Source organism: Schistocerca piceifrons, chromosome 3 (genome assembly GCF_021461385.2).
Source record: "Schistocerca piceifrons isolate TAMUIC-IGC-003096 chromosome 3, iqSchPice1.1, whole genome shotgun sequence".
Classification (NCBI taxonomy): domain Eukaryota; kingdom Metazoa; phylum Arthropoda; class Insecta; order Orthoptera; family Acrididae; genus Schistocerca; species Schistocerca piceifrons.
In genome coordinates, this window is record NC_060140.1 from 673,876,173 (window position 1) to 673,891,183 (window position 15,011).

Consider the following 15,011-nt stretch of genomic DNA (forward strand, 5'->3'; position numbering starts at 1 on the left):
TGGTTTCACTGGTTTTGCAGAACTGTGCTAGAATAACCGTCTTATTGTCTACTCTAGCTGTTCTTAGTATTTACGATAATGTGCACCATTTGTGTGGGGATCTTATTTTCTTCCTTACAATGTTTTAATGCAACAGTCAATGAAAGGATTATCTCAACAAAAATAACAAATATCCCAAATAATATTTTTCCATATTTTGAAGATGGCCGCTCTTCAGCAACGGCTAGAGATCAGTAAATGAATCCACTAGCTGCCATCTGGCTTAATTTACTAATATCTTTTTGCTTTAAAAGTAATTTCAAGTACTAAAATTTAAAATAAAATTGTCAGTCACAGTTTTCAAATATAAATTTTAGTTACCCGGATTGAAATGATTCTTCCCTTCGGAGACAATTTAATGTTGGGTTTTATGAATGAAAATGAATTCTCGTGACAGATTAGGCATGAAGTCGACGACTAAACTGAGGTTCACGTCTCGCGTATGCACGGTGAAACTTGAAATTACAAAATACCTCAAAAACGACGCATCGTACGAAGAAAATGTTCTAGGTGACAAGTTAATATTAGTAAAGGTGACATCTCTCTGTGCTACGACTGCCCTTTGCCTAACCACTCCTGCTGCGTGAACGGGGTCAGTTTCGTATTTTCAAATGGAACCCCGTTTTTATTGGATATTCTGATTCTACGCCAAAAGCGCGTGCAATTTACTAAGACCATTGTTTCCATACGTGGTAGATGGCACTGTAATCGATTAATATCCAGTGTGCCTGTTTCTGCAATTAAAAAGAAACGCATTCGATTCTACATTTCATTTACAAAGTAAATGTAAACCTTTGTGCTCTAACAGTTGATATTTATGTCCGAAATTTACTTGATAGTAGAGTACAATACGGTTAGCCATATAGATGACTGTTTAGAAACTACGTTGAGCGTAATCCAGGAACTGTTACGTGGATGTAATAGTTTTCTATTTCCATCTGGATGCTTGATTTCTGTGAGTAGCGTTGACTCTCATGTAATTCGGCGCTTGATTTTCGTATCACTATCACTTCATGGACACCTTACCTTATTACAATGGTTGTGATCCGTGTTCTGCCGGACAGCGCAAGAGTGGCGGCGACTGTGTAGAAACACACACCGGAATGAGTCACCCCGATGGGAGGATTAGGGTACCCACCTAAAAAAGTAATTCAGTACCTTCTCTTGCTGACAGTACGGGTAAAGTAACGTATAATGATAAACAGAAGGCCGAAATTCTAAACCTAGCTTTCAAAAACTCGTTTACGGTAGAGGACTGCAGCACCATTCCCCCTTTCAATTATCCAGCAAACGCGAGGATGACTGACTTAGTGTTTAGTGTATCTGGAATTGTAAAACAGTTAAGATCCTTAGACGCCAGGAAGGCATCTGGCACAGACGGTATCCCCGTAAGATTAAATGTTGACTATGCTGCAAATACATCACCATTCTTATACATCATCTATCAGAGATCATTGGAACAACGGAAAGTTCCACGGGACTGGAAGAAGACCTAGGTCATCGCGATCTATAAAAAGGGTAGAAAATCTGATGCACATAGTTACCGGTCAATTTCACTGACATGGATTTGTTGTAGAATCATGGAACACGTTTTGTGTTCAGACATAATGACCTTTCTAGACTCTGAGAAGCTCATCTGCAGAAACCAGCACGGTTTCAGAAAACAGCGGTCATGTGAGACGCAACTGGCCGTCTTTGTGCATAATAGGCAACAGGCTCTAAATACCGGCTTCCAGGTTGATGCCATATTTCTCGACTTTCGAAAGGCGTTCGACTCAGTTCCGCATTGTCGCTTGCTCCAAAAAGTGCGCGCTTACGGTCTATCCGATGCCATATGCAGTTGGAAAGTTTTATAACGGACAGAGAACAGTATGTCGTCCTCAATGGGGTGACTTCAACAGAAACAAGCGTAACTTCAAGTGTGCCCCAGGGCAGCGTAATAGGTCCGCTGCTTTTTTCGATTTTCATAAACGATCTGGTATTGAAAGCGGTATTAGAATGTTTGCCGATGATGCTGTAGTCTACAGGAAAGTAATATCACATGAAAGTTGTGAACAAATCAACGAGGATTTGCAGAAAATAAATGCGTGGTGTAACGACTGGCAGTTATCTCTCAATATTAGTAAGTGTGACCTACTGTGTATAATAAGGCGAAAATCCCCATTAACGTACGAGTACAAAATAAATGCCCAGTCTTTGGAAGCGGTTCGTCAAGTATCTGAGTGTGACTGTTCGAAATGATCTCAAATGGAATGATCAGATTACACAAGTAATGAGCAAGGCGAACTCTAGATTGCGGTTTATTGGTAGAATCCTGAAGCGATGCAGTCCTCCAACAAAGGAAATTGCTTACGTTAGTTCGTCCAGTCTTAGAGTATTGTTCTTATGTATGGGACCCTTACCAGTTGGGTCTCATTCAACAGATTCAAAAGGTCCAAAGAAAAGTGGCAAGATTAGTGACTGGTACATTTAGCCATCACGAGAGCGTTACAATTCTCATAGAAAGTTTGAAGTGGGATACACTTGCAGATAGACGACGCGCTGAATGAAAGGGGCTGCTCACTAAATTCCGATATCCGATCTTCGCCGAGGATGTATAGCATATATTATTACCACCAAGTTTAAAATCGCGCCATGATCACCATTCAAAGACGAAGGAAATTATAGCTCGTACTCAGGCGTTCAGACAGTCGTTTTTCCCTCGTGCGATCCGCAAGTGGAACAGTGGGGAGGGGGGGGGGGGGGAAATATTACTTTGGCGCGAATTGTACCCTCGCCACAGACCGCTTGGTGGCTAGCGGAGAATATATGTAGTTGTAGAAACCAGGCACTCCGATGGTTCGATGACTCACGCACAATCAACCCCCTGGGATACAGTATTTTCCAGAGATGAGAAAGTGTAGCTATCTAATGCGCACTGTACAAGCTCAGTTGCAACACTCAAGTAACATTTTAATGTTAATGTCAACCGTTAGAAATCAAATGTTTACATTCACATCGTAAACGAAAAGGAGGCTCAAATGCACCAGTTCCTGAATGCAAAGACAAGCACACTTGATATTTGTCGGTTAAAAGCGCCATTTACCACGAATTGGAAACAATGGGCTGAGTCAATCGTACGTATTTTTTGGCGTAGAATCCGAATATGCAATAAAAGTGTGGGTTCTCATTTGAAAATACAAAGTTAACCTCGCCAGCTCAAGGAGGATGGTTAGCAGGTTACCAGTTGTAGCACAGGCGGCTGTCCCCCTTTCTAATATGAACTTTTTCCCTAGAACACTTTTTCATACGATGCGTCGTTTTTGAGATATTTAGTTTCGAGTTAAAACAAACACCCTGTGTGTACTGGCGAGCCTCCTTACTAGCTTGTTGGATCGCCTTTGGAGAACAATAAGCAGCGAGTCAGCTTTGCATGGATTCCATTTCTGCATATTTTTCATGTAGCCATTTCGTCATAGCGTCCCAGCACTTCCTATTTATTTCTTTGTTCTTCGACTTGTATTTTTGTAGTCCTGAATTTCCCTGAACATTTCTGTACTTCCTTCTTTCATCAATCGACTGAAGTATTTCATCTGTTACCCATGGTCTCTTCGCAGTTACCTTTTTTGTACCTATGTTTTTCCTTCCAACTCCTGTGATTGCCCTTTTTAAGAGATTTCCATTTCTCTTCAGCTGTAGTGCCTACTGAGCTATTCCTTATAGCTGTATCTATAGCCTTAGAGACCTTCAATGTATTTTGTCATTCCTTAGTATTTCCGAATCCCACTTCTTTACGAATTGACTCTTCCTGACTAATCTCTTCATCATTGCTGCATTGGGATCTGAGTCTGTACCTGCTCCTGGATAAGCCTTACTATCCACTATCTGATTTAGGAATCTCTACCTGACCATGATATAATCTAATATAAAAATCTTCCCGTATCACCCAGTCTTCTCCAAGTACACCTCCTCCTTTTGTGATTCTTGAATAGATTATTCGCAATTACTGGTTGAAATTTATTACGCAACTCATTTAGTCTCTCTCCTCTCTCATTCCTTGCCTCAAGCCCATATTCTACTGTAACCTTTTTTTCTACTCTTTCCCTTACAACTGTATTCTAGTCCCCCATGGCTATTACATTTTGATGTGCACTTACGTACTGTATTGTGCTTTCAACATCCTTATATACTTCCTCTATCTCTTCATCTTCAGCTTGCGACGTCGGCATGTATATCTGAACTATCGTTGTCAGTGTTGGTTTTCTGTCGATTCTGATAAGAATAACCCTGTCATTGAACTGTTCACAGTATCACACTCTCTGCCCTCTCTGCCTATTCATAACTAATCCTACTCCCGTTATGCTATTTTCTGCTGCTGTTGATATTACCGTATACTCATCTGACTGGAAATTCCTGTCTTCTTTCCATTCACTTCACTGACCCCTACTGTATCTAGAATGAACCTTTGCATTACCTTTTTCAGATTTTCTAGCGTCCCTACCACGTTCAGACGTTTGACACTCCCCGCCCCGACTCGGCGAACGTTGATCTTCCTTTGGTTATTCAATCTTTTCCTCATTGCCACCCCTCCCCTTGGCAGTCTCCCCCCCCCCCCCCCCCCCCGAGATCCCGAGATCAGAATCGTGGACTGTTCCGGAATCTTTTGCCAATAGAGAGATCATCTTGACATCTTTAGAATTACAGGCCCCATGTCCTTTGGATACCTGATACGTGTCTTTAACGTAGTGGTTTATGTTGCCTTCTGCATCCTCATGACGTTGATCATTGCTGAGTCTTCCGCCTGTAGGGACAGTTTCCCTCACCAGGAAGAAGAGTGTGACCTGAACTTCTGCCCGCTTCACCGCCATCTTTGACACCTCGTTGGCAGTGTCGGGGTAACTTCTTATGCCGAAAGTCTTCGGGCACGATTGCTAATTATCAAGAAAAAATGTAAGCGGTGTCAGGTTTCGAGCCCGGGAGCGAAGAAATTTTGATTAATAATCAAAGACGCTACCATTTACCACGTTTGAATATCCTGTACCCTTTTTAATCCGAACAGTTTGTTCGTGGTATTCCCATCTTACTGCTCCGTCTTTATTCTTGTGCCTATTGTACACTGTTGCTTGTGAAAAGGGAAAACCTTCAGCAGCAAAACGGCACGATAAGAGGACTGGTAGAACAGCAGAAGCATAATAAGTGACTTAAATGGCAGAGAAGTGTTGTGCACATGGCCTCAAAAGCGTATTCCTTTGAGTCACCGGAAAGTTCAGTGTTACGCAACGCTCAATCAATGTCGACCCGTCATACGAAGTGGCAACGTGTAACCCAGTGTCAATATGCCCCGCCGACATCACAGGGTGGAATATCTACATTTGGGACCGTTCGAGCGGGGCAGTGTTGCTGGTGTCCAGAAGGCGGGTCTGTCTTTCTGTGACAATGCACCTCGTAATGGGCATGCTGGTCTGTGTGGAACAATTGCAGAGAAGAGGGCCGTACACAGCTCCGACAGGCTACTGGACGACACAGTGAGACCACAGTGCGAGATGACCGCCATCTTGCGCTTTAGGTCATAACGGACAGAACAGCATCGTCCATGAGCCGTGCGTGGCTCGTGTTCGTGCCACACCTCATGTGAAATCCTGTTTTTACTCTACTACTACCTCGTTATGTTAATTTCAAATACTGGCGTCACAAGTTGCCGCCTTGATTGACCATGAGCAGCAGCAGCGCCGCTTATCGATATAAGCCCTGGCGTATTATCTTTGCTGACTGCTATTACTTCCCGGTTGTCGTGTGTTCGGGGTTAGTTCGGATCTGGCAGTGAGTTGGGAGGCGCTAGCAGTGCAGTTCGGACGTAGTAGTGTTTGACTTAGGACGCGGCGTAAGTTCAGTCGGGGCTCCGCTGCAGTGAGGTCCGGACAGCCATGACTCGCCCGACTCTCGCCGATACACAACACTTGAGTGCGGACCACCTTGGTTGGTCGTCGGTCGGTCGTCTTGTCGGACGACGTGTATGTTGGCCGGCTATCGCTTATGAGTTGCCTGCGTGTGCTGGCTCTTGATTCGGCCTTGTTATTGCACAGTCGCTGCCGTTATTACTGTCTAGTCCTTTATGCAAGAGATAATTAGTTGAAACCCTCAGCTGCCGACAGGTGTTGTTGATATACCTCGATGGAGACAGATGAAAATGTGTGCCCCGAGCGGGTCTCGAACCCGGGATATCCTATTTCCATAGCAGACGCTCTATCCATCTGAGCCACCGAGGACACAGACGAATGGCGCGACTACGGTGACTCATCCCTTTTTCGCTTCCCATGAGACCCACATTCCCAGTTGTCCACAATCTACATACGTAATGTTCCTAATAGATATTTGCCCATCCACTCATTACTCGCGCCCACTAAGGTGACGATTCCCATAAGAGTTTGGATCGGGGCCCACATTTTCAGCTGTCCCCATTGGGGTATATCAACACCTGTCGGCAGCTGAGGGTTTCAACTAATTATCAATGATTCTAGAGAAGCTGCACGGTCACCAATGGTATCTGTTCTTTCGGGAACAGTTACTATCTTTATATACTTCGTGCAAGTGTTTGTGAAACTGTGTGTAGTTTGTGATGTCGTCGACTGCTCAGTTACTTTAGTGCTGTCTCCGCGCTGATGTGTGGCAGTCGGTCGGTTGGTGTGGATCAGCCACGAAATCTCCTCGCGGAACAGTGGGCCTGGCCCGCTGGGGAGTCTCTACGCAGTGTCGGAGTGTGTGGGAACTGTTCCGATTGCTACGGGGTTCGCGGCTCATCGACCCAGGACACCAAAGTTGAGTGGTGGTTTAATTACCGAAGCCAGACCTTTCACATTGTGCCGTTGGTTATCATGGTTGGCTGTTGGGGGTATTCCCGTGAGCAACACCGAGTGTTCGAGTTGGCGAAAGTTTGGCCACCATCCGGTGCAGTTTAACTGTATTTTTGTTACTTGAAGTGCACCAGCGGAATTTTCTGCCTTGTGACCGATAGCGTTCCGGTTACCTGCCCTGGCCGCTTGCGTAAAATTCAGGAAGTGTCCTTTCCTCACCGTGTTGTCGCTGTCCAACACGTGTCTGTAGTTTTGACAGCTTATGCATACTTGGTTGTGGGCGGCTATTCCTTTTACGTTTTGGCTTTGGAGTCCCTTGTGCACTGGTCAGGTGGAAAGCAAGTCGTCTTGTCGGTGGGTCCGTTGACTGTCTCTTGGTTGGGTTACCGGCGGATTGAATATAGTTGGGCCGACTACCTGTCTCCCCTAAGCGAACGTTAATATTTCAATTGCAGACCGACCCTCGAAAACGTCTGAGCGCCGCTGGTTGTACTGTTTTTTCTTATTGGTTTTTGATTGTGTATTTTAATGGCTTATAGCCGATGGTATGAATTTATATGCTTTCAGATGGGTTTTAAATAATGGGCCTTCAGCCGCTTTAAAATTGAAGGTTCCTTACTCATCAAGCCTTGCATTATTGGGCCTTCAGTCTCATTTAAAATATTTTTTGGATAAAGCTTTGCGCCTTCTGCCTTTTGAAAATTTATTGTAGTTGTGTTTTCAATAATGGGCCTTCAGCCGCTTTAAAATTTAAATTCCTTACTTGTTAAATCTCAGATTGTTTGGCCCTTCAGCCTGTGTAAAATATTCTTTAAAGATAAAGCTTTGGGCCTTCTGCCTACTAAAAATTATTTTAGTTGTTTTAAGTAAACGGCCTTCAGCCGTTTTAAAATTACAGTTCTTGTCTTTCAACTGTCAGACTGTGTGGGGCCTTCAGCCTAATTGAAGGTAAGGCCTTCTGCCTTGTGTATTTTTTAATTAATTTTACCTACAGTCTTAAATCATGGGCCTTCAGCCATCTTGAAATTAAACTTGTTTAATTTTCTAGTGTTCGATTTGTTGGGCCTTCAGAGAAGTTATGGAACTTACTTACGTAAGGCCTTCTGCCTTCTGTTTTGAGGCTGAATTTTAAGTTAATGGCTTTCAGCCGTTTTTAAATTTAAGTGGTTGTGCCATTAAACCACAAGATAGTGTGGCCTATTCAGCCGATAACTAAGTTCTAAAATTTTTGCTGCATTGTTTGGACAACTAAATATGTGTTTGAGTGTAACTGACAGCCCCTTTTTGGCCCCTTACCACAATTCCAACTACCTGTTCTGTCCTGCGGACTTAAGCAGGGCGTCTCAGTCCACATTGTTGGCGGGGCGTTTGAGCACTTCAACGGTTATGGAGATGTCTTCGTCGATCTTTCGACGCCGTCCTCTGCGGGCTGGACTGGTGACCTGCATGCCGTTGCATCAGTTTCCATTGATCAGAGCCCACCAACACTGAAGACTGCAGCTGGCATGTGAACGTCGACACTGGCATGCTGAGTGACAAAATACAGCGTTTCGGATGAGCCCCGTTTCCACTTGTCCTACAGTGATAGACGCATACGCGTTTGAATGCAGTCGGACAGCTGTATTGTTGAATAAGATAGTGGAGAAATGCCAAGTGTCAGGGATTGAGGATTGGGGCGCCATTCCCTAACACATGATCTCATGTTGAGGGCAAACTCAACAGCCACCGCTACATCAGGGAGTTCTTACAGTCTGGGGCACTCTCCTACTTGCAGGACGTTCCACATACCATATTTCAGCACCACATCTCAGCAGGACTACGCCCGACAGCATGTGGTGAGGAATGTGCAAGCCTTCTTCGAAGAACGACGGGTACCACTGCTTCCCTGGATTGCCTATTACCTTGACATGCGGCCTATGGAACATCTCTGGGACGGTCTGTAGGCAACTTGTTAGCTCAGGTACTCCTTCAGCCACACTTGATCCTTTATGGACACACCTACAGACCGAGTAGCCCAGTGTTCACCAGCTGTATATTCAGGTGCTCTTTGAATCCATGTCACAAATTCTTGCATCTCTCATTGCTGCACATGGTGGCACTACTTCGTACTGAATTACCACAGTCAAAATGCATGTACCGGTCTGTAACGCTAATCATTTGTGAGGTGTCATGTCCCTAATCGGCAGAATAAATTTATTTGTGATCACATCTCTCGGTCTTGGTGTTTCACTTTTTCCAAACTGTAATGTATATTAGTCCTCTTCACTATAGCTTACTCTTATTTTTCTCAGAATTTCGAACATATTGCTTCATTTTACGTGTCGAGAGCTTTACTAGATCGATATACCGAATGCACGGGATATTTCTTCAGCCCTGTTTTCATTCTCACGCACATTGTCAGTATTGCCTCTCCGGCGCATTTACGTTTCCTAAAGCCCAATTGATCGGCATCGAACAGTTTCTCAGTCTCCTTTTCCATTATTCGGTATACTGTTGTTGTGCGACAGTTTGCACACATATCTGTCCTTGCTATTTTCGGATGATATGTTTCCGAAAGTTAGATTCTGCGTCCCAAGTCTCATACATTTTACACAGCGATTTAAATAGTCGTTTGAGTGCCACCTCCCCAAATGATTCTAGAAACTCCAAAGGAAGTTTATCTATGCCTTTTGCTTTATTTGATCCCAAACCTTCCAGAATCCTTTTAAATCCTGACTCTAATGCGTTCTGTATTCCTGTGTCTTCTGTATCCACATCAGTTTCTTCTTCTATCACGCATCGGTCAAGTCCCCAGACCCCCCCCCCCCCCCCCAGAGAGGCTTTCAGAATCCTTTTTCCACCTATCCATTGTCTCCTCTTTAACAATGGAATTACCATTGCACTCTTAAAGTTAGCGACCTTGATTTTAATTTCATCGAAAGTTGTTTCGATTTTTCAACATGCTAAGGTATTTCTTCAGTGGATAATTTCTTTTTCGATTTCTTCACATTTTTCTGCAGCCATTTCGCCGTGGTTATCCTGCATTTCCCACATATTTAACTCCGAAGTCATTTATACTGTTGCATTCGTGTCTTCCCCTGAAAATTTGTAATTTCTCGTTTCACTGATCAGTTCAAGTATTTCTTTTCTTAACCAAAGCATCTTCGCAGTTACCTTCCTTGTACCTATGTCTGACCGTCCATCATCTGTTATTGCCTTTCTTAGATATGTCTACTTCTCTTCAAATGGAGTACCTGTTGTGATATACCATCTTGCAGTATCCACAGTGAACATCAAGCATGCCTAATCATTCCTCAGTATTTCAGTATCCTACTTCCTTCCATACTGATTCTTCCAGAGAATTCTCTTGAGCTTCAATCTACCCTTGGTCATTACTGAATTCTAATCTGAGTCTGTACCTACTTGATTTTTGAATCTCTGTCTAACCGTGAGCATCATCCCGCATTTCTGGGACTTTCCAAAAACACGTTCTCCTCATGTAAGTCTTGAACAGAATATTAACTGCTACCATCTGAACTTTATTGCAGAACCCAATTACTCTTTTTCATCTCTCAAACATAGTGTCAAGCCCAATTCTTTCTTCTGCTCCATCCACTACAACCGCGTTCAATCCCCCATGATTAATAGATCTTCATCTCCGTTTACATACAAAATTACAAGTTCAGTATCCTCGTATACATTCTCTGTCTCTTCATCTTCTGCTTGCGACGTTGGCGTGTATACTTAGACTATCGTTGTCGGCGCTGGTTGCTGTCGAATCTGATAAGGACAATGCTATCATTGAACTATCCACAGTAAATCCCTCTGCGCCCTACTGTCATATTCATAACTACTACTCTTGTTACGCCATTGATATTACCCTATATTCGTCTTACGAAGTATCCTTATCTTGTTTCCTTTTCATCTCACTAACCCACTCCATATCTAAATCGAGCCATCCCATTTCCCTTTCAAGATTTTCCGAGTTTCCTACTAATTCTAACATTCCAAGCTGCGACTCGTAAAACTTTATCGCGTCGTTTGTAGTTTCATCTTTTTCTGGTTATTACCTGTCCCCTGTCAGTCCCCTCCCGGAGATCCGAATTGGAGACTAATCCGAGGTCTTTTGCCGATGGAGAGCTTGTCATGACACTTCCATTTACAGTGCAAATCTCCTGTGGATACATATTGTGTCATTTTAATGCAGTACAGCAAAAGGTTGACTTCTTATGCTGGAAGTATTCGGCCGCCACTGATTGTGACTTTTATACTGAATGTGAATAGTTGCTGGGTTTCGACTAGTATTCAAAGACGCTACTGCCAGATCACGGACGACAAAGGCTAGAATAAGGAAAAGAGGACATAGCCGATGTGTGCTACAGCATGTACTTAGATATTAACGAAAGACAGGAAAAGATGGAAGAGCTAATGAAATCTCTATAGATCAGAAATATCCGGACGGACACCTCACGCAATGCGAAATTGACCGCCAGATGTCACGAGTGATAGGGACTATTGTGTTGTCAGCCTGGGAAACAGTAACTGCAGTATGGGTCGGGTAGCAGAGCACAATGAATTCAAGTATCAACGAGTCATCATATGTCCCTCGAGTAACAAACCCATCAGAAATCTGAACCTTTCAAAAGCTGTCACTATTGGCGATGTGATAATGAAGTGAAACCAGAGGGAACAACCATAGCTAAAACAAGAGCAAGCAAAACTCGTGCACTGATGTATGAGCAGACACCGTCGAGCGTTGCGGACGGTGCTTACAAGTAATCGCATGAAATCTCCAGCAGTCCAGCTAGCACAGTCACTACGCTTAGGAGGTAAATCAAACGGTGTACGACGGTCGAGCAGCTCCTCATGAGCCCCACATTTCCGCAGGCGACGCTTGAGGTGGTGTGAAAAGCGACTCCAATGGACAGTGGATGACTGGAAACGAGTGTTTTGAAGGGATGAATCGTGCTACACCACGCGGCAATCCGATGAAAGGATCTTGGTTTGGCGAAACCCTGGAGAACGTTACCTTCCACCATATGAAACGTCAACAGTGAAGGGCAGAGGTAAGGGTGTGTTTTTCGTGGTTACGGTGTGGTGCGCTTACTGCACACTAAGTAAAGATGGACAAGAACACGTTTTACAACATTTTGTGCTGCCTGCAGTAAAGGAACTGTTCAGAGACGATGGTTGTATCACAACGAAAATGCAGTCAGTCTTAAAGCCGCACCCGTAAGGCAGTGGCTTGTGGATAAAAACAGCCCTCAAAGGGGCTTATCTGCCCAGAGTCCCGATCTGAACAGAATGAAACGCATCTGATAGGAGTTAGAACGTCAACTTCGCTTCAGGAGGCAGCGTCCACGTTCATCTGCTGAGGAAGAATACTGCCATTCCTGCGCAGACGTTCAGATACTTAATTGAAGGTGTCGCCAGGTGTCATAAAGGTGTAGTTGGAACACTACCTTCGTAGTTTTAGAGAGAAGTAGACTGCGGTGGTAGTTGTAGGTTTTCTTCCCTCCCTTCTCTCTCTCTCTCTTTCCCTGTCACCCTCCTACCCTCTATCTCTCTCTTTCATCTTCTTCAGCAATAGAAGTATATCGCTACACGCGATTAGACATTTTCACTTAAGTCGCAACACAGATATTTCACCCACGAATAATGGCAAAAATCACGAACAAATAAAACCCTCATTTAGTGCTGAATTCCTCCTGCCTTTAAATATGCGTGTTATGATACCTGGAATTAGTATATTACAACCACTTTTTCACGTGAACATGATCGTATTCTTCTCCTTATTGATGTATGTGGCCTTCTGTGCACTTGTGTGAATTCGCATTCATATTTGTCTACCTTTATTAACGGAATTTAATATTAACCATTCATTTTAATCACGCATGTCCTGAATTATGAATGTTGGTAAGGCGGGTGCCAGGTTGAGATTCATTGGGAGAGTCCTTAGAAAATGTAGTCCATCAACAAAGGAGGTGGCTTACAAAACACTCGTTCGACCTATACTTGAGTATTGCTCATTAGTGTGGGATCCATACCAGGTCGGGTTGACAGAGGAGATAGAGAAGATCCGAAGAAGAGCGGCACGTTTCGTCACAGGACTATTTGGTAAGCGTGATAGCGTTACGGAAATGTTTAGCAAACTCAAGAGAGGCGCTCTGCATCGCGGTGTAGCTTGCTGTCCAGGTTTCGAGAGGGTGCGTTTCTGGATGAGGTATCGAATATATTGCTTCCCCCTACTTATACCTCCCGTGGAGATCACTAATGTAAAATTAGAGAGATTCGAGCGCTCACGGAGGCTTTCCGGCAGTCGTTCTTCCCGCGAACCATACGCGACTGGAACAGGAAAGGGAGATAATGACAGTGGCACGTAAAGTGCCCTCCGCCACACATCGTTGGGTGGCTTGCGGAGTATAAATGTAGATGTAGATGTAAATGAATAACTGCTCTTGTGCGCTGTAAAGACAACGCACTTCAGTCAGTGTCGAAGCAGTCAAATAGTCTTGGTACCATTCCCATTCTCTAAGCTTCTAAGGACGGTTCCAGAAGCCCTTTTTATTCCTCCTTTGTTCAAGGAAATGAGGCAGCACTGCTGCCTTTTAAAACTCATGTCTTTTTATGTACTAATTACTCAGGCCTTTTTTTCTTCTTTCTTCTTGGTTTTTGACTGCACAATCATCACTACTGTATATCATAAATTAATAACGTTAACATCGTTATGGAGGTTTTCATCAGCAATACTTTTGTTACTGGCATATAACAATCTAAGTTATTTTCAATGTGATTATCTAAAGCAAAATTAGTCATCTTGCAGTATTGGAACACGTTTTTACTAATGGCATGATGAAGCTCTTTGTGTGTTATTCTTCTCTGCCATAGGAAATCTTCTGTAGATTTCTGGAATAAAGGGAAACTTTTGTCATGTGTTGAATCCTTTCTTGCTATGTTATGCTATTTCTGTACTCAGCATAAAGTAGCTGTGCGCGACGAAAAATCGACAGGCGAGTTTATGTGTCGGTCACCGACACACCTTGCGCTACTGTCTTGGGACTGATAAGGCGGCACGGTGGCAGTAAGGTATCGCAAAGTTCTTTGGAATGGCGTCCAACCAGGGATGGACCGGCGAGACTTTGGAAAGATAGGTATTCTCTTTAACGCTTGTGCCAAGGTTTTGGAGGTATGTGGACGGAAATCCACAAGAAGTAGCATGCTGCTTTAATTGAGATCGCATGATGTCCTTGTGCATAGGGAACGCATTACTACTATAATTCTCTACATCAACTTCGTTCTTCTTAGGTTTCCTTCATACACGATAAAATCACTTGACGACTCGTATGACCTGGAACTTGATGTTTCCAAAGTTCCACTTTAACGTTTTGATAGCAAGACTAACGTCATATTGGGTATAGCAACTGTACTGCGATGAGTATGCATTGCATTAATGGTATCAGATTGACCGAAACCAATAGTAAAAATATTGCCTGTACAGCTCTGTATTGTACAATGCAGTTCTTTACATTCATAAAAGCCGTGCAACGTTTACACAGATATTTCATTCTGAAATCACGTCTCATACAAGATGTAGCTCGTTGTAGTTGCGGTCTTCATCTCGAAGCCTGGTTTGATGCAACTCTTCATGTTACTCTATCCTATGCAAGCCTCTTCATCTCCGAATAACTACTGCAATCTACATCCTTCTGAAACTACTTACTGTACTCATCTCTTAGTCTCCCACTACTGTTTTTACCCCTACACTTCCCTGTACTACTAAATTGGCGATCCCTTATGTCTCAGGATGTGTCCTATCAAGAGATCCCTTCTTCTAGTCAGGCTGTGCCGTAAATTTCTTTTCTCCCAGTTCCATTCAGTACCCCATTAGTTATATGGTCTATCCATTTAATCTTCAATAGTCTTCTGTAGCAACATATTTCAAAGGCTTCTATTCTCTTCTTACCTAGACTGTCGACCATGTTTCACTTCCGTAAATGGCTACACTCAATAAAAATACTTTCAGAAGAGACTTCCTAACGCTTAAATCTGTACTCAACATTAACAAAGTTCTTTTCTTCAGAAACGCTTTTCTTGTCATTTACAGCCTATCGTCTTTACTTCGGCCATTAACATTTTGTTGCCCAAACAGCAAAACTCATCTAC